The following is a 21511-nucleotide window of genomic DNA, read 5'->3' as shown; positions in this document are numbered from 1 at the left end:
CACTATCAGAAACATGTATACAATGGGAAACATCAGTCTTCTCATGAAGACTCAATATTTACCTTAAAAAAAAAAATCACTGGTTACATCAAAAGAGCACTACCAAAAAAAACCCAAAAAACAAAACAAAACAAAAAAAAAGAGCACTACCAATTTGTAAACTACATAGATAGGAAAAGGGAGATTGAATTTGATCAGTCCACACTTTCCATCTATGGAAATACTGCAATGAGTCCCATTAACAGAGTCACATAATCATTGCCTGCTTCTCTTCCTGGCTTCCCTGCCAACTTAAGTGAGCACCTTAAGAATAAACACCTAGAGCCAGGGATTTAGCTCAGTGGTTCCGGCGCCTGCCTCATAAGCGCAAGGTCCTAAGTTTGATCCCTGGTACCAAAAAAAAAAAAAACAAAACATAAGAATAAACGCCCAGATGCAAGTGTGGGTGTTCTAAAACATCAGATATTATTTTGTTTATCTGAATTACAATCTCTGCTTGAAAAGCCTCAGGGTGCAAATAAAACATACTACTAATTAAAATAACCAGGCAAAGTACTAGTAAAATAACTAAAAAGTACCTTTTATAGAAACGCTTTTTAGGTGCTTCCTCCTAACCTCAGTATACCGAACAATGAATGTGCCCTTAAAATTAAGTGAGGTATTCCCATTTCTGCTGGGAAGGATAAAAAGTCAACTTAAGTCTATAGCCAGAGAAAGAACTGTACTTGATTTATGCTATACTGGCCATAAATCTTATGCATGGAGAGACATCTAGCCTAAGAAATAGCAAAGAAGTCACAGTCTGATACAAATAACTTTATGTTGATGATTTACTAAATTTAAACTATCGCAAAGGCTCCCAGGTTTAGGGATATTAATCATCAGAAGATTTAAAAAAAAAACATCTGGATGCTGGGAGTGTAGTTCATTGACAGAGCAACTGCCTAGAGTAAGGCACAGGGCTCAATACCCAGCACTGAAAAAAATAAATTAAAATGTGTGTGTGTGTGTGTGTTTAAAAAACCTTTCTGTCCTAAGTATGAGTGCCAAAATTTTGCTAACCAAGAATATTAAATTTTTTTAAAAATTAAGGCATGCCATCTACTATCATTGTTTCATTAGAAAAAGACAAAAAGGTAAGGAGGAAATAATTTCAGCATAAATTTTGCTTTAGGAAGCAATCACTACATGCTTTTTGGATGTTTGTCTAATTTTACTCCAGATAAGTATAAAATCTTCATTAAAAATCACACTACTTTGCAGGAGAAATAATTAAAGATTTATGTTTTCACTGTCTTAAGTCAGTGGGATTTATAACAGCTCAAAGCCATACATTTCATCATAAAACAGGATAAGTCATGTGTCCCCTAAGATATCCTGAGCTTTTCATCCTCAATATCAGCTAATATAATCTCTCTAGAGGAGGAGTATCACTCTCGCTTGCAGAGACCCAACTTGTATCAGAGTCCCATCCTTTATCTTCATGATTAAGTTTCCCACTGAAGTAGGCCAAATGTTCAGACCTTTCAGGGAAGCTGGTGTTTCAGAGGCAGAAAGTTTGTCATGTCCATCCCTACAGTCAACTTAGAAAAGTATCCATTACCTCTTTTCTCTCTACATACTACTCTAAAACCTCAGGTTTTAAAACTTTTCTTCTTCACCAATGGCCTTGATTTTTAATGCAATCTGATTTTATAAGTAAAAACATCACTGCCAAGGATTCATAAAGGGAAAGTACAGAATTTGATTCCACTCAACTAACTATTCTATAATAGATCAGGTTATTTTCAGGTCACATAAATATAAGCTTCTTTGGGGGAGATGGTACATGGGAAACCCCTGCACTTTCCACTCAGTTTTATGTGAACCTAAAACTGCTCTTAAAAGTTAAGTTTATTTTTCAACTTTTTCTAGTGGACTCAGATTAACCACTATTTGTCAGTTCAGTGATGGAGGAGATTGTGTCTGTCTTGCTCACCACTGTACATCCAACAGCCAGGAAGTTATCTTACACGAAATAAGTGCTTCACAAATTTTGATAAATGAATAAACTCACACTGCACAAAATTCAGCAATGTTTCTGGGAATTATAGAGTTAAGAAACTACTGATTTAATATGGTACCTTGGTACTCATCATCAATCAATTGATTCTGGGAGGTGTGCTGAGTACCAAAAACAGTGAGTACCAAACCAATTGTTTTGGTTGGAAAAGGTAGCAAGTCCAGGCAATTGACACCCACAAGTTCTAGCACATGGAGTACCAAACAAGCGATGCATACTGGGATAAAATTTCATGTCAAATACATAGAGTACAAGATTCAGCAAGATTTCAAGTACCAAAGTATGTCTGTATTAGCTTTCTTGTGGCTGATACCCCAACACACACAACTTACAGGAGGGAGAGGGTTGCTTAGTTCACAGTTTGAGAGGTTTCAGGTCATGGGTGGCTGACTAGAAGGCAAGAATATCATGGAAGAAGGATGTGGTAAAGGAAAGCTGCTCGCTTCATGGAGGTTGGAAAGATGAGTAGGGGAATAAGACCAGCAAGACAGACCCTTCAAAGGCAGCCCCAGTGACACTCCCCACCCCAAGTGTCCACATCTTCTAACAGCACGTTCAGCTGTGGACATCAGTGGATTAACCCACTGGTGAGTACAGCTCCTGCATAACCCAATGGCCTTGCTAAGAGTCTCATAATTCAGTCAAGCTGAAAATTATGTTTAACCATCACTTAATTGTCACAGCCAACAAAGAAATGATAAGGATGGTCAAATATCATAAAATAGCTGTTTAAGAGGGTGCTTTATCAGAGTTTATTTAGTCTTTCATGGAAGACTCGTGTATTTTTATTTACTTATTTCAATGCCAAGTTTTAAAAATCAATAGCCAGTGGTCTGTATTATATGTAATTTAAAACAGACACTGACATCAAGATGACTAGCAAAAAGCATGAAGCAGAATTACAGAGAAACCATAGGCAAAAGTAAAAATAGGTTAAATGAGTGTTATCAAAAGTCCATTTAAACTTAAAGAAAATTCAAAAAACACCAGAAATATTATTCCTTTATTCAAAAATAGAAATGAATCGTAATCTACAAGACATTCATCGTGATCTTAAAGGCTCTAAAGGCATAGTACGACCCGCAGTAGGTAAATGGAAATGACTACACGTAGGATGGCTCTAAGAATTTGTAGCCAAGACAAATACAACAGACTTTCTTCATATATTTTTGACAGAGGTCAGCAATAGTAACTAAAATATCAGTATTTCAGTATACATAGTTACATTTCCTGCAACATGATATAAACTTAAAATCAAGTGATAGTAAGATCTTCTAAATCCAAATTCTACCACATAATGGTGCTAAAATTCTAAGAGCCATTTTAAATACATTTTAGGAGTACTGGACAAATTAACAAAGTCAAATCACAAAACAGTTTTACAAATCTTAAAATTATCAATTCAGTTTGTCCCACCTCCTGCCAATATTTTTATAAGTTTTCAATTTAGTAAATTAATTTATACATATATGTGAGGCAGATCAGTCATTCCCTGGCAATATCAGGCAATACAAATTTGCTGATTTGTTTACATGAACAAATGTCATCTTCCTAAGTAGTTAAAATTAAGATTTTAAAATATTGTACAAGTATTTAAAGCAGGGCTAACAGAGACTGTTTAACTGTTTAAGGCAATGGTTCTCAGTCATCTTTCTGCCTTGGCACAGAAGAATTATAACATCTTTGCTGGGGTAACTAAGGATCACTTGGCTGTGATTTGAGGGGCTGGGACTACTACACATGAAAAGTTGTGTCAAATAATTCTGGTAATTTACTCCACTGCTACCTCTTGCTTCTATTAGGCAGAAAGTAATTGGTTTGTGTGGAAATATATATGTGTGACCACACACACACATACACACAGTCTACCAAAAAAATGTATACACACTTCAAGAAAAGAAAAATAGTATGGTGTTTTTTCAACAGATGGTGTTACCCTCATATGGGGGACCCTAGAGGATGTCATATATCACAGAAAACCACAGAAATTGAAAATACATGTGCACCAATCTCGATGACCAACGATACCCAAGCAGCAATTGACAATACTAATACATGTCTGGAAGCTAATGCCCACCACTTCGAGAACCTCTTGTAATTGTAGAGGCCAAAGGTAACTTGTATTAATCTCACTATGTCTCAATAAATTTAGCATTAAAATATTTGTATGTTTTTCTTTTCCTGCTGTATTGTGTGTGTATATATATATATATATATATTTTGTGGACTCTGTATATAACCAAACATGTTTTATGAGTTTGTTATGCCAAAGAATCACAGCTACATTGGTATTTCTATTTTACAAATGAGGAAAACAAAACGCAAGAATGCTCAGATGGCCTCCCTGAGAGATCACAGCTCATGACTGACAGGTGAGATCTGTGCCCAGGATGACCACTGGCCTAGGCTTCCCCACTACACACAGAGCTTCCTAACTGAAAGAAAGGCCTACCTCTGTCCACACTTAGGTCCACTCACTTCAGTGGGAGCACAAGCCTCTTCTCATCCTGGAATAATGAGGTTTTAGTTCTTCTCTTGTCTATTCTGCAGAAGGATTTTTGGAAGTATAAAATTCACTTAAAAACAGTATCAGTGTTTCTGCACTATTAATAAGTTCTTGTCATATTCCAGGTCATCAGCCAAAGACATACAACAAGACTTCATCAACCAATTTGCATTTGTACTTCTGAAGCACATCAATGACATATAAAGCTCAGATGATGTTACAGAATTCTGTAACCTTCAAGGAAACTTTGAAACAGGTAAAAAGATAAGTAGGAGAACTGAAATATCTTTAAGCTTATGGCAGCACTGGTATGCCAGACTCAAAAGGCATGTAACATAGCAGGCAGCCTTCCACATCTTAGGTATACATATAGTGCCTGGATCCACAATAATATGTCTTAGTACGAGAAGTAAATATTAATACACAGTTAAAGGGTTTCATTGAACTTAGAGGGATTATATATATTGGGGTATACTTTTAAGGTGGATGGGTCAAATAATGGATTGACAGTTAAAAATAAATTCACTGTTAAAAGGAAAAACAGCCAGGCATGGTAGCACATGTCTGTAATCCCAGCACTCAGGAGCTGAGACAGTTCAAGGCCAGCCTGGGCTACAGAGTGAGTTCAAGGCCAGCCTGATTAAAAAAAAAAAAAAAAAAAAATGGAAAAACAATAAGCATCCTGCTTGAAAGCAAAATAATCAAATCAAACCAAAAATAATACAAAATTAATAAAAGTATCTTTCAAACCATTAAACTCAATTGTGGCAATCTAAAAATTTAAAACTAATTTTCAAAATTTTTGAATTCTATTAGTTTTATTTGTATTTACTTTGAAATTTTAGTTTCATAAGAAACTCCCATCTAATTTATTTTGTTCATTAAATGAGATTAGTATTATATAAAACTAAGACAAGAATTTTTCCTTTTGAAAAAGTCAAAGACTATTCAAGTTTGAATGCTAGCGGCCTTTTTCCTTCTTGAAGAATTATTACCGTCAACGCAGAAGACAGAAAAAAAAGAGGATATAAACCAATGGTCAACTGAAAAGTGCCCATCACGTGTCTTGTTACAATCCACAACTGCTTCTGGCTCCAGTTTTTTGGATTCCACTCACCACTATATCTTCAAGAGCCACATGACAACAATTTATAGTTATCCTGGCCAGCTGTATATAGCATGGGGGGCAGGATGGGTCAGGCTGACAGATGTGTAACTGCCCTATCTCCTACCAAATACTTACATCCAATGACATCATCTTCTTCTATTTCTTTTTTTGAAACAAGTTGGGGGTGGTGCTTTATTGGTGGTCTTTAATGCTACCGTCCAAATTAGATGCTTATCTATTCTGACCATAGGTAAAGCCAAAAGAATAGTGGGAAATATGAAAGATAAATGTAGCAATTTTGCTCCATATTACAATATACATATAAAAGTTCTAAAAAGCACTGGGATTCCCCATAGCAGACAATTCTGATACTTTGGGGTGGAAAATTATTACAGCACCCCCGATCTTTGTTCTTGTTTTCCACAATTTCAGTTACTTGAAATCATTCAGGGTTCAAATATTGCAAATTAAATGAAAATTTTGAAGAAATAATTCCTAACTTCTAGGTTGTATACTATTCTTAGTGGGATAAAATTTCAAACTGTCCTCTTTCACCACACCCTGCCTTGCCCAAGACATGAATTATTCTTTTGTTCAGCATATTCATGCTGTATACACTACCTACCATTAGTCACTTAGTAGCTCTCCTGGTTATCAGATTGACTATTGTAGTATACAGTACTTGTATTCAAGTAATCCATGTTTTACTTAATAATGGCCCTGCAGCATAAGAGCAGTGATGTTGGCCATTTAGATATGCTAAAAAGTTAGAAAGGGATCCATTTGAGTGAAAAGGTGTAAGTTTTCAATTTAATAAGGAATGAAAAAAGTCATGAAAGAATGCAGTACAATAAGACATTCTGAGAGACCAGAAGAATAGATTCGCATTAACTTTTATTATAGTATACTACCACAATTTATTGGCTATTTTTTATTCTCTTACTGTGCCTGATGTATAAATGAAGCTTTATCATAGATATGTATGTATAGAAAAATAACTGTATTGTGTTCAGTGTTACCCAGTTCCAGTACCCACCGAAGATATTGGAATGTATCCCCTGCAGATAAGGAAGGGCTACAGTATTAACAGAAAAATTATCAAAAAGTCCCAACAAAAAATTAGCCTTTATTTTAAGAACATGTCAATAAAGCTAGATATGAAGTATATCTCTTACAAAATAATGTTTATTTTCCCAGCATTAAGTTGGAATGTGCTTATATTAAATTTAGAGAGATGAAAAGGGGAAGAAGAATAAAAAATGTGAAGCAAAACCATCAAGATAGTATTCAGTTATCTGGGGATCTGGGAATTTATCCAAACTTCATCATCAGATGGTACAGCATTCACCTAACTGCTTGTTTTGCTAGGACCCATGTCTTAGGCAACCCAAGAACAAAAATATAACCAATTCTAGTTTATTCTAATATTTACAGCTCCCCCAATTTTATTCCCTACTCATTTTATTTTGCTCCAACAGTCTCTAAGTAAGCTGTACCACAACATCACATTCTGCCAATGAGCAACCCCTTCAAACACAACAATACCAGTAACAACAGGAGTGGCAACATCAAGGGCTCACATTGTAAGCTCCTATCAGGTGCCAATCACTAGGCCAAAGCACTCTGCCTGCGAGCAATAAATGTTCTGATCCAATGCCCTCAAAACCAGCGCTCCCACTCCAGAGGAGGAAACTAAAATGCAGAGACACTGCATTGCTAGAGTATGGTAGGGTCTGGCTTGTCCCTAGCGCTCTGGCTAAAAGGTCTGCCACTTAGATAGACTTAACTGCTGTGATAGACTGCCTGAAAATTCCTAAGCTAATGTTTCCATTTATATAAGACTAACTCATTTTTCAAGGCAAGCATTTCATTAATCGTGACATTCCATGTGCTAAATTTACTCAAAATAAGGGTGGGACTGTCTTCCAGTCCTGTGTCCACTTGCACTGAGCAGTACACAAATGAAAACAAGAAACAGCTCTCTTTAGTTGGATTTGACACTATATGTAGACTAGAGATTTGAAGTGTTACCAAGAACATTTGGCACATTCCAGTCACACATTGGGTCATTTTGTTGGTAATGAGAATGAGATAAGGCACAAATAACTTAACGAAAAGGTCAGTGGCAATATTCAGTGGCCTAGATATGTTATTACAATGCTCCAAGTCATTTTCTTATAGTTAGAAGGTTGAAAATGCCTTAAATGCCATACTTCTAAATAATTCAATTTCATTAGAAAATGAAGAGGAAAATCTCTTATAGGTTAATAATTCTACTATACCAAAGAATATATAACATCAAACAAATCCATGTTAATAAAGATGTTAAGATTAGAAGCAAGATCTCTAAGATTTCAACAACAATCATTTAAAAGTCAAATTAAGGGTTGGGGGTATGACTCAGTGGTAGAGCAACTAGCTGCACAGCTTGTGCGAGGTACTAGGTTCCATCCACAATACCAAGAAAGAAAAGAAAGATAATATATAAAAGGCAGTTAACCTGTAGACTTTAAAATATTATATTTTATTGTTAAGCCATTTAATTATAATCTAAGAAATAGCATACCTATTAATACATATTACTCACAATAGATAAAACTATTTTAGTCTACACTTGGCAATTAGAGATCTGAACAACTATTCACTCTTGTTCAGTTTTTCTCTTTTCAGACTAAAAAAAAAGACAAGCCTCATCAATCACTTAAGAGGGTCTGGTTCTGATATTACATGAGCTCTGTCAACCTTAATCAAATTGCTTGCCAGATTGGAGATAAGTAATGACTTGCTTAGGTTAAGCCAGGCCAGAGTTTTTCTTCTGTAGTATATACATCTCTGGAGTGAAAATAAACAGCCTAGCACCTCTCACTGGGAGCCACTCTCTGCTGTGATTACAACTCGGCTCCCTCCAACAAGGAGGAGGGACACACTCTGGCTCTGAGAACATCTATATTTCCTTCCTTCCTTTTCAATCTGGTCCCCAAAACCATTTTTAAACTATACCATTAAGCAGGAATTGTTTTGATCTTCATCAAAATAACACAAATCACTTATGAATTTTGCATTAACATTTGTGTTAGTCAGCGTTACACAATTGATAAAAACAAAACAGAAACTGCTAACAATTAACAAAACCAATACTGAGAGAATCACTTAAAACTGCAAAGCTTGAGGCCGGGGATTTAGCTCAGTGGTTTCGCCGTCACCTGCTGCACAGCACAAGGACCCGAGTTCAATCCCCGGTACGGAAAAAAAAAAAAAAAAAAAAAAAAAACCTGCAAAATTTGAATTCAAATTCTAACATATCCAAGGTGAAAAACTAAATTTTGTCTCAGCATTATCAATCACCTATGGATACAACTGTTTCAAGACACAAATACAAATTAGATGTCTAAAATATCGCCTTTCCTAATTTCTTTTCTTCAATATAATTGGAAATGGCTTTCAAACTTCATATTCATCAACAGAAATACACTGCCTACTCAAAGAAAGAGGTAAAAAGACAAAAATACCAGTGGCCAGTGGGAAAAAATGAAATTACTTCCTTAAGGGAAAAAGTTAAAAATACAAGATACCAGCAAGTCAGTTTTATCCTAGGTAAAACTCACTTTAATATCAAGTCAACAGAATCTTGAATCCAGAGTTCTGTTAAAAATATCAAAGACAAAAGCTTTTTAGAATTTAATGATTTTCATCTATTATTTGCCACATTCAAATTATGTGATTATAACCTAAAATAAACCCAAAAAGAAAAACTAAAGTTTCCAACCCCCTTTTTCAACATTCAACAGAGACATTTTAAAGGATATCTTAGAGCTCAAAGCTTTCACACCTGATACCAATGCTCATTACTGTCTTCATGATTTCCAATCTCACAAAAATTTTACTATCTCATACATATCAAAATAAAAGGATAAAACTACACAATATTCTGCAAAGTACAAAAGGTTCTACAAAAGTTATTTAAGAAATTATCATCATCAGAAAACAGGGAAGGAGAAAATTATTCTGTGTACAAAATAAAAGAAACCACAAAGCCAGTTGCTCAGCAAGGGACCTAGGACAGGGTGTCCTGGGCTGCTCCCAGGCCTGTCTGTGCATGCTGCGCCCAGACTAGGGCTGGACACTTCTTTCCCAGTCCCCTGGAGGCACCATTCTTGTATGTCTGCAGGGCACCCAAGGAGACAAGGGCCCTACTCAGCAAAGGCAATACTTCACTCCTTTGTCACCATATTATTTATTGTTAAATTCCCCAAATACACATGCAGCGTACATTCACTCTAGGTGAATCAGACACAAAAGATGCCAGTATTTCTCAGTGAATTAAAAAGAACTTTTACAAGCAAATCAGAACTTTGTTTGCCTACTAAATGTCAAAGGTTTTTCCCCCCCAGAAAACTCCACATTTCAACATGAGGGGAAAATAATCTGTATTTGTACAAATGAAACCCTAAAAATTCAGTTTCTCATTCTGCGTTGTTAAAGGACTGTAGTGTTTGATATGTGGTGCTTATTGATTTGAGTCTATGGCCAGCCAACATCTATAATCTCAACTACTTAAACAACCTGTACTATGTACAGCTGTATCTATGTACAGCTAGATAATAAAACACAAATCTGACCAAGTGACACAGTTTCAGCTCTAGAGGGCTAATCATTTATTTTTTCCCTAATATTCTACCTGTTTGGGAAGACAAACAGCAAACTAAAAAGTAACATGTTGTTCCTTTAAAACAATTTTTACTATCATTTTCAAGAGGGGCTGTGGGGTGGGATGCATTAGCACGGACTTCCCAAAATTCACATTTGGAAACCCACTTTGGGAGTTAGCTACAAGATTCCTATGAACATTAGTAATGTGCACTCAGTCAAATCCCTGAGCTAAAATTTCTCTCTGGTGCTGCAAAACACTGATATCAAATCTCTGCACAAGCTGTATTGTATGATTAAAAACCCCACTGCGGCTGCTTTCACAGTAACAAATGTGAAATTATTCTAAGACCTAACCACTACAATAATAGTGCTTTTAAAATGCATCCTCAAACACAAAAGAAATAACAAATCATGACAATTGTGTTTACTAGACTAATAGGAGACCACAGCTAACAACAAGTCTTACAGTGACTCAAAATTGGCTTTAGTTAGCTAAGGGATTAAAAGAAAAAGAAGAAAAAACCTTAGCACAAATGTAGGATTAAAATTATACTAAACACCTACATAGACCTGGAGTCAAATTCTTTTAAGAGAGAAATCCAACTAAAATACAAATTAATTTAAAACATGGTGACTCGAGCTTGGAATTAGGACTCAAGAGAGAAGTTTGATGTTTTTATTTCTGTTGTAACTTCAAAAAGGACTCGTACTATTTTTAAAAGGCCTAATTTTCAATAAATAGAAATCAAATCATACTGACTTGGAGATCAGAACAATTCTAATCAGATTATAACATTATTTGAAAATACGTTAAGTAGAGGGCCGGGGATTTAGCTTAGTGGTTCCGCCGTCTATCTCACAGGTGCAAGGTCCTGAGTTCAATCCCCAGTACCAAAAAAAAAAATGTTAAGTAGAGGCATATATTTAGAATTGGGTTTTAAAAAGTAATCCATCAGGATGGGTTACTATGGGTTATTATAATTCTCCTTCATGTAGAATAAAACTTGCCATTTCCCTTTAGAACAAGGTTTAATGAAGAAAATGATAAAATGACTTCCTTTAAAATGGTAATCACACAGAAAGACGCACAAGGTAAACTACGGACACAGTAGAGTAGTAAGACTTCACTGTAGTTCTACTCAGCAGTTTCATAATCTACTAAGAACTATTAAAATATCTCTTCAGATCTGCTAGTCTCAAAGTCTACTAGAACTCAGATGCTAGCACACCAGACTGAGATTCTGATGTACAAGTTGTCACTAAGTCATGGCAACATTTCAAAATCACACACGCAACCACACTCAGACTTTCACTTTCACACTATCACTTTCTAAGCCAATCACTACATTTTCAGTATGAGGCCAGCTATGTAATATTAAGCCAAGTAACTGAGGCTTATCCCCATTTTATATTTCAGGATTTCTCATTTCTACTTTTGTACTCTCAGAGTCACTACTATGAGAGGAACACTGCGAATTACAGAAACAGAGGTGAGTGTTAAGCAGTATGCCCGACCAGGCTAGAACTGTTCACTCCCTAATTCTTACTGCTGTTACTCACCGTGTTGTTATTTTGTTACACACACGCCCTGAGGAGAAAACCAGAAAAAGAAGCCAAAATAAATAGGTGGGAAAAATGTCTCATCCCCAGCTTGTGATGCTATTTTTCTTGTTATTGGAATAGTCTGCCAAGTTCTAATGTCACTACAGTAATTTCTTGGCCTGATAATGGCAGTGCTTTATCCATTAAACATTTGCTCCCCTTGACAATTTTACCAACCAGGCAATGTGCATAATTACTCAGTGAAAGGATATCAAATTATAGTAAAACAGAGACTACTAATTACTTTTATTCTTATACCATAAAAAGCCAGTAACTGTCAGAAATTTCCCTGGCAGGAGACAGAAATTGGAATTTACTTTTTAGAATCTATACATTCAACAGGACCCCACAATGCAGAGTAATTGTAACACAGAGAAAACACGTTATCAGCTCTCTAGGCACCAATGACTTTGTGTAGAAAAATATATACATTTTAAATACATAAACTTGTTAAAATATTCAAAATATTTGGAAAGCATTCTGGTAACAATGTGACAATGTCCTGGTCTCTTCAACATTTCTCTTTTTGTTGTTGTTGGGTTGTCTAAAGCTTTTTATAACCTTCTTTTCTTGAAGCTGTAGTACCTCTCCCTGAACTTGAAACTGAAAGTCTTGATTTCACTGGAGTTTTAAGAGCAAAATTGTGTGTTCAAATCATTCACAGATCTAGAGAAGACGGCTTAGCATCTTGCTACTCCATATGCTTCACTCAGCTCATCAACATTATTTGAAAACTTGTTAAGAGTAAATCTTGGGCTTCACTCCAGAATAAGAATTCACACTTGAACATCAGCCCCCCCAAAAAAATTCAAATGAACATCACTGCTATTCAGAACATCTGAGTGTTAGGTTATCGGTGGGAAGAGTGCAAGGAAAGCGTAAGTAGAGTGAGGGAGGAAAATGACATCTCTGTTCTTGAAGAAGAAGGATTTGGTGTACATGCAATTAAGACATCACATAAGTACCATGACAGTTGTGTTCCCAGCCTGCAAGAGAGAAATATCAAACCATGGTATATCCAAGGAATTCAAAGTAGCTAGGAACAGCAGAAGCACCAGGTAGGTAATTAACCCTGTACACACTACTAAAGACCTACGCTTTAATAAGTGAGCAATTCAGCAACTTGGAAGGATTTTCCAGGAAAGCAGACACATGACCAGATTTATATTTGAGAAATATCATAACTCTGACAAAATATAGAAAAATGGGTGATTGGGAGAAGAGAAACCAAGACTGTAGATGGGGTGAGTTACAGTGTAAGCAGGAGTCACAAAGGCATTTTTCCCTCTCACATTCTGAATCTCTTCTCCTCCCTCTACAAATTCTTGAAAAGGATGGTGGAGGGGTAGGATAATGGTAACACAGAAATGATAACAATGTCCTATTTATAAGTTTCAGGAGGGTGGAAAGGGTATCTATATGTATCAATAAATATAAAACAATAAAAAAGCAATATTATCCTGCTTTATAAAGTAGAAGTTTTGGTGACTCAGGATTCTGGAGTCCTTCCAATCATTCTAATTACCAATTACTAACCATAAAGTATTATATTTATAGGTATAAGATATGGACCTGGTTAAGTTAAATATGTATGGATGCCAGAAAAAATCCTGAATAGTTTTGTTGCTTGGGAAAGTAACTGATGCAGGCCTTTCTCTCCTAATATGAGTTATTTCTCTCTCCTGAAATTCAAGTTTAGATAAATTTGGGTGAAGGAGAGACAAGACGAGCATTTGCTAATTTTCATTTTACAACTAGTATGTTGTAGGAGTGAATAAAGTGGAGCAACACATGGCCTCAAGTATATTCTCAGTGTACCAATTCTGTGGACTTATCAAAAGGTGGTAAATACTATACTTGTAAAGTATTACCATGTCAGATATTGATCTAGCTAGAATATTAGAAAATCACTGTTTTCTCTTTTAGTAAGAAAGAATACCTGACACTTCACTGTCAATGATAAACTAAGGATTGTGTTAAGTAGAGGCAGTCTCCAATTTTAAACTGGGGTTGCTTTGGAAAAACATATTTTTCCAATGTCTATCTGAAACTTGGACATATCTCCCTACAGTGTATTAAATGTACACAGTAGATATATAGCCTAGCTACACCGCAAAAGCCCATTTCATAGAATTTTAGTATTTTTACAAAGGCCTTTTGAAGTCATTTGGTCCAATCACCCATGGAAGAGATTCTTTCCACACTATCTTTGCAAATGCCACTAGAGCATATCCAGTAATAAGGAGCTTATGCCCCTTACCATGTCCTCCCATGACTAGGCTCTATTTGTTAGACAGTTCTTCTTTCTTTTGGAACTTAATCTGCATCTCTGAGTACCCCTATTGAACAAAAGATGAATCATATCACATATCACCTATCACTATTTCAAGTCTCCTATCTCAATGACTCCTGGGCACTGGTGGTCTGAGTTAAGAAGAAAAGGGAACCACATGCCCCTCTGAAGTCTAGGGCAACCCATCCCCACATGGCTATCTGTGAAGAAAGATCTGTATCAAGGATCTATGAACAAACAGTAAGATTTAATTCATTTACAAGTGCTGAAAAATACAATGTCTCCTGAGAGAGAAATGGCTAGTGTCCAAGCAGAACACCCGGAAAACCCTTCATCAACATTTCCAATAAGAGAAATATGAGCTATTAACCACAACCACAATCCCCTCCAAAATGTGAGGGGAAAAAAAACCACTTCTGATTCATCTATATCATTTTGTATTCTTGTCTCACTGCTTGTGAAACAAATATTATTTAGCATATTGGGAAATTCCAACAACACAAACAGAAGGTCTTACAAGTGCAAGACATAGTCTGACAGCAATTGTTACTACTAAATTAGTAACCAAAACTCTTCTCCCTGATATAAGTGTGTGGCCAATTCTTCAAAATCTTCTTGGAGTACAAAATCCAAGCTCCACTTTTTTTCTTGGGGGGGGGCATGCTTTTTTTTAATTAAATTGTTTCATTTTTAACCCAAAAATATTACACTAATGTTGGACTAGTAGTTACTTCTGCCAATCCTAGGGATTGCGGAGGGCATTTATAAGTTGCCTTAAATGTTTCTTTTTCCCTATTTTGAATCCCCCTCCTTTCTCTCCTAAAAACAAACAACAATAAAAAAATGAATGCAGTTATCAAAGGATCTGACATAAAACTGTGACTGAAGGTAATCATATTACCTTCAACTCAGTTTTATGTACAAAGATGAAGTTATGGTTATTTTTCTAAGATAACCACTAGAATCTGATTTGCTAATAATTTAGAAAGAAATGTTGTTAGTTTCTTTTTTCACTCAATGTGCCAATAAAATGAACTACAAATTTCAAAACACATAAAAGACTCTATGATTATGTAAAAGCATGAATTAGTACTTTATATAACAAAGAAATCTCACAGATATAATGAGAGGTGCAGGAAAGTAGACACGGGAGTGCCAGTATGAGTCCATTTTCATAAAATTCATGAACAGGCAAAACTTATTATCTATAGTTGAGATTGGTCAGACCAGTCATTGCCTACAAAGGAGAGAGAGGACTGAGAAAGGGTACCAGGGAGCCTTCTGAGATTAAAGAAATGCTAGTTGATCGGATAATGATCACCATAGGTGTGTGCATATAGAACAATTCATGTGGCTGTTCACTTGTGCATATATGCTATACACTTGTATATGTATACTGTTACATTTATCCTTCATTGGAAAAAATGCAATACATTGCTTCCAAGTCCTTTCTTAGTTTCAACTAGAAATTTAAGAAAACTTTAACACACCAAGACTACAGCAGTTACAAGTGCCACATTCATTCCTCATTATTTAGTACTTCAAAGTAATTGCTTCTAAATCAAAGTAGAACACTAATAGGCAGAGGAGTTCCTGCAAATAACAGCAAATATCAGCAGCTACATTTATAAAGGCTTTACTGTTTGCCAAATGTTTTAATTTCATTATCTGACTGAATCCCCCCCACAGTGGAAGAGCTATAGTTGATTTTATCCCCATTTTACAGATAAAGAACCCAAGACTAGGTCAAGATCATTGCCCAAGTTCATACAAATAACGAGAGGTAAGCTGGTCTATAAAAGAACTGAAAACATGCTCTATATCAACTTCTTAGTTTTCTGTTTGTATTACGGTAATACAAAAATAAAATCAATCCAAGCAAAAATAAAATAGATCCAAGCCACAAAACAAGGAGACCATGTAACCTAAGTCAATAATATAACGAGTACATATGTGGTTCCTCTTTTAAAAGGCAAACCACTGGCTCCCAAGAACTGAAGTTCCTACTCACATACAGTAGAACAAAACATTCTAGAGTACTTTTCTTTTTTCAATTATCTCTAGCCATCAAAATATAGCACACTCTAAAGCAACTAATGTGTGAACCAAGACAGGCACTAACCTCAGTGTTTACCCAATTCATCTGACAGTCCTTTCAATGTTGCAGTACTAGTAGGAAGCATGCCCAGGATTAAGATGGAAAAAATTAAACATGTTTTCTAAAAGGCTTCTTTTTTTGAAACACATTGTATTGTGACGAAAACTGAGTACAGAACTACAAAAGAATAGGATGAAAAGAACTATGTACTATATACAACATGACTTTAGCAAAAAAAAATAAAATTAATCATCAAAAATGTTACTGCCTTCTGCATTAGTTGAAAACTATTAGCACTGGACTCCACATTCTCAGATGAAAATCAATTAACTATATCACCACACCATTTAGAACTGGTCCTCCTTGAAAAGTACATAAGAAATAAACTGCGTAATACTCTGAAAAAATATTTCCAAAAACTATTTGGGGCAAGGGGGGCGAGGAGAAAATATGTTAATATTTCTCAAAATTTTTACTCCAAAGATTTTACAGCATGTTTTTGTTTTTCGTGGGGCTGCAAGTCTACAAAGCAATGTCTCGAAAATACTAGAAATCTGATAGAATTAGAACCAACTGAAAAGAGAGGTATATGCTAAAGGAATTTAAATTATGTAACAACGTAACAAAAACACAATAAACCATATCAAAACAAAAGCATAAACTAAAATATGCCTATTCCCACAAGCATTTCATCTCCGTAAAAGTCTGACTTTGCTTTCAAAGCTTAAGAGTTATCACACTATACATCAACTCTTATAGGCAAGACCAAACTGCAATACAATTTTACATATTTATCAAAAGATCATTCAAAGAAAACTTACCAGGTCTGCAACGTGTATATGCTTGTGCTACAGAGGGGAAAGCAGAGAAGTGTCTTTCCGTACTGACACTGGGGTTCACTTCAGTGGTAAAAACACATCACCACAATCCTGCTTATAATAAAGTCTCTACTAGCAATGTGCCTTTAGGTTGGGCTTTTCTCTTACAAGATAAGCTGTTAGGTCATGCCTTGATTTCAGATCTAACATATGGAGCCTTCTAAAGCAGCCACTCCCCCCATGTCCTCCCAATCACTACGCTGCTCCACTCCCTCTACACACACACACACAAGCACACATGCATGCACGCACACGCACGTGCGCACACACACACCACATACAAAAAAGGCACTGCAGGGCAGAAATTCCTCAGGTACTCGCTAATGGAATTCCCAGGGTCTTGGAGCCGCTTCGGGGATCAAGAGATCTCATAGCCCCTGCTGGGGTAAGGAGCAGCGAGTCTGTTCCATTTAATCAAATACAGAATGAATTTTCAGCTCTATTCACTAGCTTGTCTCCAGGGCTCTCAAAAGGCACCAGGCAGCTAGAATCACACACATGTGGCTCTTTTAGGCAAGTATAATTAGTTTGATTTTAAAAAGCCACATTAATAATATCACCTCAGGACCATTATTCAAGGGACAGATGACAATGATACTGTATGTTTTAAACCTGACAATGGAGGAAAACAGCACTAAGAGTGAGAGAAAACTTGAAGGATTAAAAAAACCTCAACAAACCAGGTTTTCATTTCATTGTAATCCAGTATTTTAAAAGTGACATTAAGTATATTCCATACACCATTCCTTATTTTAATAGGAAACAATCAAGTAAAGCCCTCCTCCCTATCCTCTTGTGAATTGGTGAACTCATGAAAAATACACCAAAAAAAAAAAAATCACATGCAACTTTCATGTACAATGCAAAAATTTAAATAAAAACAATAAGACATTTTCTAATTCCATACAAATTAATAAAATTTCTCAAAAAAAGCACCAATCAAAATAACACTACAAAAGCAAGTTCTTCAAAGCAGTATATTCAGCAGCCAGATTCCAAATTCCGTTTGTAATTTAAGTAGTTTGTATTAAGTAGTAAGATCATTTATCTAAAGACTAGCTGGTAGGCAATTCATCTACACTTGTAACTTGGTATCCTATTACTCCTACATAGTACCCATGGCGATCACACAGGGTGTTAGCTAATATAATTACACATTAAAACAACAAACTTTTCAATTAATTATTCTTTATTTCCTATCCCCTCCTTAACTTCACTGATAGTTTTTAATTCTTGAAATCATTTCCTTATCATTTTACTTAGACACAACACCAATTTTTAAGCTACATGTTCACAAAAGAAACATTTTGGGAGGAGAAAACTTTTACTTCATTTATATTTTAACAAAACCATAAATGAAACTGTTTACAAAGCAATGAAAGTATGCAGAGTAGGAAAATAACAAGAAAGCATGAGAAATAGCTATTAATTTTTACCTGATCTCTTTAAGCAAAGCCCTATGACAGAAACTCTTTCCTACACGCAGCCTTCATCTATATGTATCTTGAGGAAGGGGTTGGGGGGGAGCCCTATCTTAAAATGAACTTAATTCCTTTTATGAAAAGTCAAACCACCTGCAAAGAAGGCAAGGCACAAGACAGATTTAGAAGGCAACCTACACAAGCTGAATCAGTATGCTCCAAGTCCTAAGGGTTCTTTGTACTTCCCGCTTGAGAGTTAGGGCTGTTTAAGTACTTTGCAAGGAAGAGGAGGTTGATGAGAACCATAGCAATCAATCAAAGGATCCCAAGTGAGTTACTACACAAACAATAGCACAGTACCTCTAGTAACTGATTTTCCTGGTTGACTGAACTATTCAAACAAAGACAGATTTCCCAAATACTGTATCCGAGTTTTTGCATGAAAGTTAAACAATATACATTTGTATGCGTGTGTTTTATAGAAATATAAATGTTTCTGCTCTACACGCTGCCAAACATACACCCAGGGCACGTCTTTACAAAATGAAACAGGTTTTCTCCATCCTTCTCATATAACTCAAAGTATGTGGCAGTTTATTTCAACATGTGCATAACAGAGGCTTCAATATTTGGTGCCTCTTTGGGTTCCTAAGAATTCTTTCTAGTTAAGCACTAATTTTAAATTTCCAGAAATTTTCCGGTTTTCTATAATCTTATCCCAAAACTACTGAACTCAACATTTTCTAAAAATAGACTATTGGACGGGAGGGAAGAGCTATAAGATGTAATAGAATGTCTAGAATTATACTAAAATAACTGCATGTGCTCTGTAGCCCCCTCCCCAGTTTTCCTCGCTGAGTCCATTAGGTGTGCTAAATGTCAGTTGAGAATCTGAAAGTTATGCTATCAGTGAAGCATGGAATCAGAATCAACTTGGCTTCTTTCATCTTTGCTGTCATTGGCCTGAGAGTGAATCTCACATTACGTTTTTTGTAATCTAGTTTTTCAAGGTGTCTGATTTAGGGCACAAAGGCTGACTTTCTGTTCATGAAGTTCCCTAGATTCCAGATCCCGCCGCCTAGCCTCGGAGCACCTGCCACCCTCTGTCGTCCCCACCAGGAAAGGCAGGCATTTTGTGGGAGAGCTCCTTTCCGAGACCTTCCACCTGATTTGGTGGGGTTAGGCAGAACAATGAAGGGAAGGGCAAGGGAGTCCATCTACTCCTCTCAGTGATTTATTACTCGAATTCCTAGATGTGGAGAGAAAGCAACAAAGGTCTGGAAGCTGCAGTCTGAAATAAATAGCGAGCTGTAATGTATTTAGCAAATGATAATGAAATCCACAGCAAGCTTTACAGAAAAGAAGGCAAAATACACTCCCTGGGGCTGGGAAGTCACTGAGTCTAAGAAGGCAGAGAAAGATACATTGTGCAGGAAATTTCTCCTGCTTCTCCCTACACATAAATCACTGTCTCTCGCGGGGACTCTGCGGGGCTGAGAGGGGCGGTGGACCCAGCTCCCTAGGGAAAAACCGCTGGCGTCCCCCCCACCTCCGCGGGATCCCACCTGCCCCGCGGAGATCATCCTCAGAGCCGGATTCCGGCGTGTCACTGACACCTCACCCCGCCTCCTCCCTCGAGGTGGCTCCGACAGCCGAGGACGCGGACCCCGGGGCTCCCTTCCCACCCCGCGCCCTCGGGCAGCCTTCTCCGTCCCCACTCCCGAGCCGCGCGGCCGCCCCTCTCCGCCCCTGCCGCGGGACCCCCGCCCCCGCACCTCTCGGCGGGGCCGGGTAAGCCCCCAGACCTCCTGCGCGGTAGCCGGCTCCAAAAGCCACCCCCAGGTCATCCCCGCGCGCGGGCGGCGGCTGCGGCGATCCGAACAGGCCCCTCCATACACCGGGCCGGGCGGCGGGAGGGCGCGGCGCCACGCGCGCCGGGGAGGGGGAGCTGGGGCGGGCGTGGAGTCCCGGGTCTCCTCGCACCGAGCAGCGGGAGCCGGGCACCCGGGCTGAGGGGAGGGGAGTGGGGGCGGAGTCACGGGGCGCGCCCCCGCGGCGGCGCTCCTCCCTGCCAGGCGCGGGGACGCGCGAGCAGGCGGGCGCCAAGCCGGTAAGGAGCTGGTAAGGAGTGCGCGAGGCGCGGAAGAGAGAGCCTGACCTAGACTCCGGCGGGCGGACTGGCAGCAGAGGCCGTGCTCCCCGCCGGCCGGCGCCCCGCCGCAGGGTGCGCGCGCAGCTTGCCAGATCAGCGGCCGGGGCCGGGCCGTACCAAGGCGCCGAGGGGAGGACACCCTGCTCAGGAGCTGCGCCGCTTCACCTGTCCACTTGCTGTAGCGCGACCCCATTCCAGGCTAGCACAGAAGAGGCGCTGCTTCCATGTAAGACGGCTGAGGACGAGCTGCCTCAGCGAGTCACGGAGATGTCCGTATTGTCCACACTCACTTTCCCCTCACCTTTACTGTACTTTCCCAGGAGAGGCGGCTTTTCTGGCTTGTACACAAATGATCCGCACTTTCCCCGGTGTTCCCGCCCCCCGCTCCCGCTCCAGCCCTCCTACCTAAACTCTGGAACAGCCTGTCCATCCCTCCGCTGGCCTTTTACCTAGAGACCGTCCTATCTCTCCTCGCCTGTCAGCTATTCCCCACGCACCCTCCCGGCCTTCCCTTAACCGATAGCAGGTAGCAGTTCTTTATACACTAGAAAAGACTCAGTATGGCTTGGTAAATCCAGCTTGGCCTTTGGCCCCACAGGCTTCCTGACTTGTCCCTTGGACCTGCCCCAACTTATTTGATCGTACTGCACTTTAGTGGTTCAAAACAGAAATGTAGTGGAGAACAAATATGATACCAAATATGAAATTACCAGCCACACGGGCATCTGAGAATTGTAACTT

General features: G+C 38.1%; 1 protein-coding gene across 6 annotated transcripts in view; it reads right to left on the bottom strand.

Annotated features, from left to right (window-relative positions):
* Positions 1 to 20799, bottom strand: part of Cdon (cell adhesion associated, oncogene regulated) — a 96356-nt gene extending 75557 nt beyond the window's left edge. For 2 of the 6 annotated variants that reach the window (XR_002388795.2, XM_004862585.4), the window contains exon 1: positions 20394 to 20724. The gene's annotated coding sequence lies outside the window, so the exon portion shown is untranslated. Of the gene's footprint in view, positions 1 to 17140; positions 20334 to 20393; positions 20725 to 20776 lie in introns of those variants that run through there. The other 4 variants (XR_002388796.2, XR_015452416.1, XM_013078823.3 and 1 more) reach the window with 3 other exon arrangements.
* Between the last annotated feature and the right edge of the window lie 712 nt (positions 20800 to 21511).

Source organism: Heterocephalus glaber, unplaced genomic scaffold (genome assembly GCF_053883595.1).
Source record: "Heterocephalus glaber isolate CG9 unplaced genomic scaffold, H.glaber_assembly_v1.0 deba00001446, whole genome shotgun sequence".
Classification (NCBI taxonomy): Eukaryota; Metazoa; Chordata; class Mammalia; order Rodentia; family Bathyergidae; genus Heterocephalus; species Heterocephalus glaber.
This window is presented reverse-complemented; position numbering and strand designations above follow the sequence as displayed.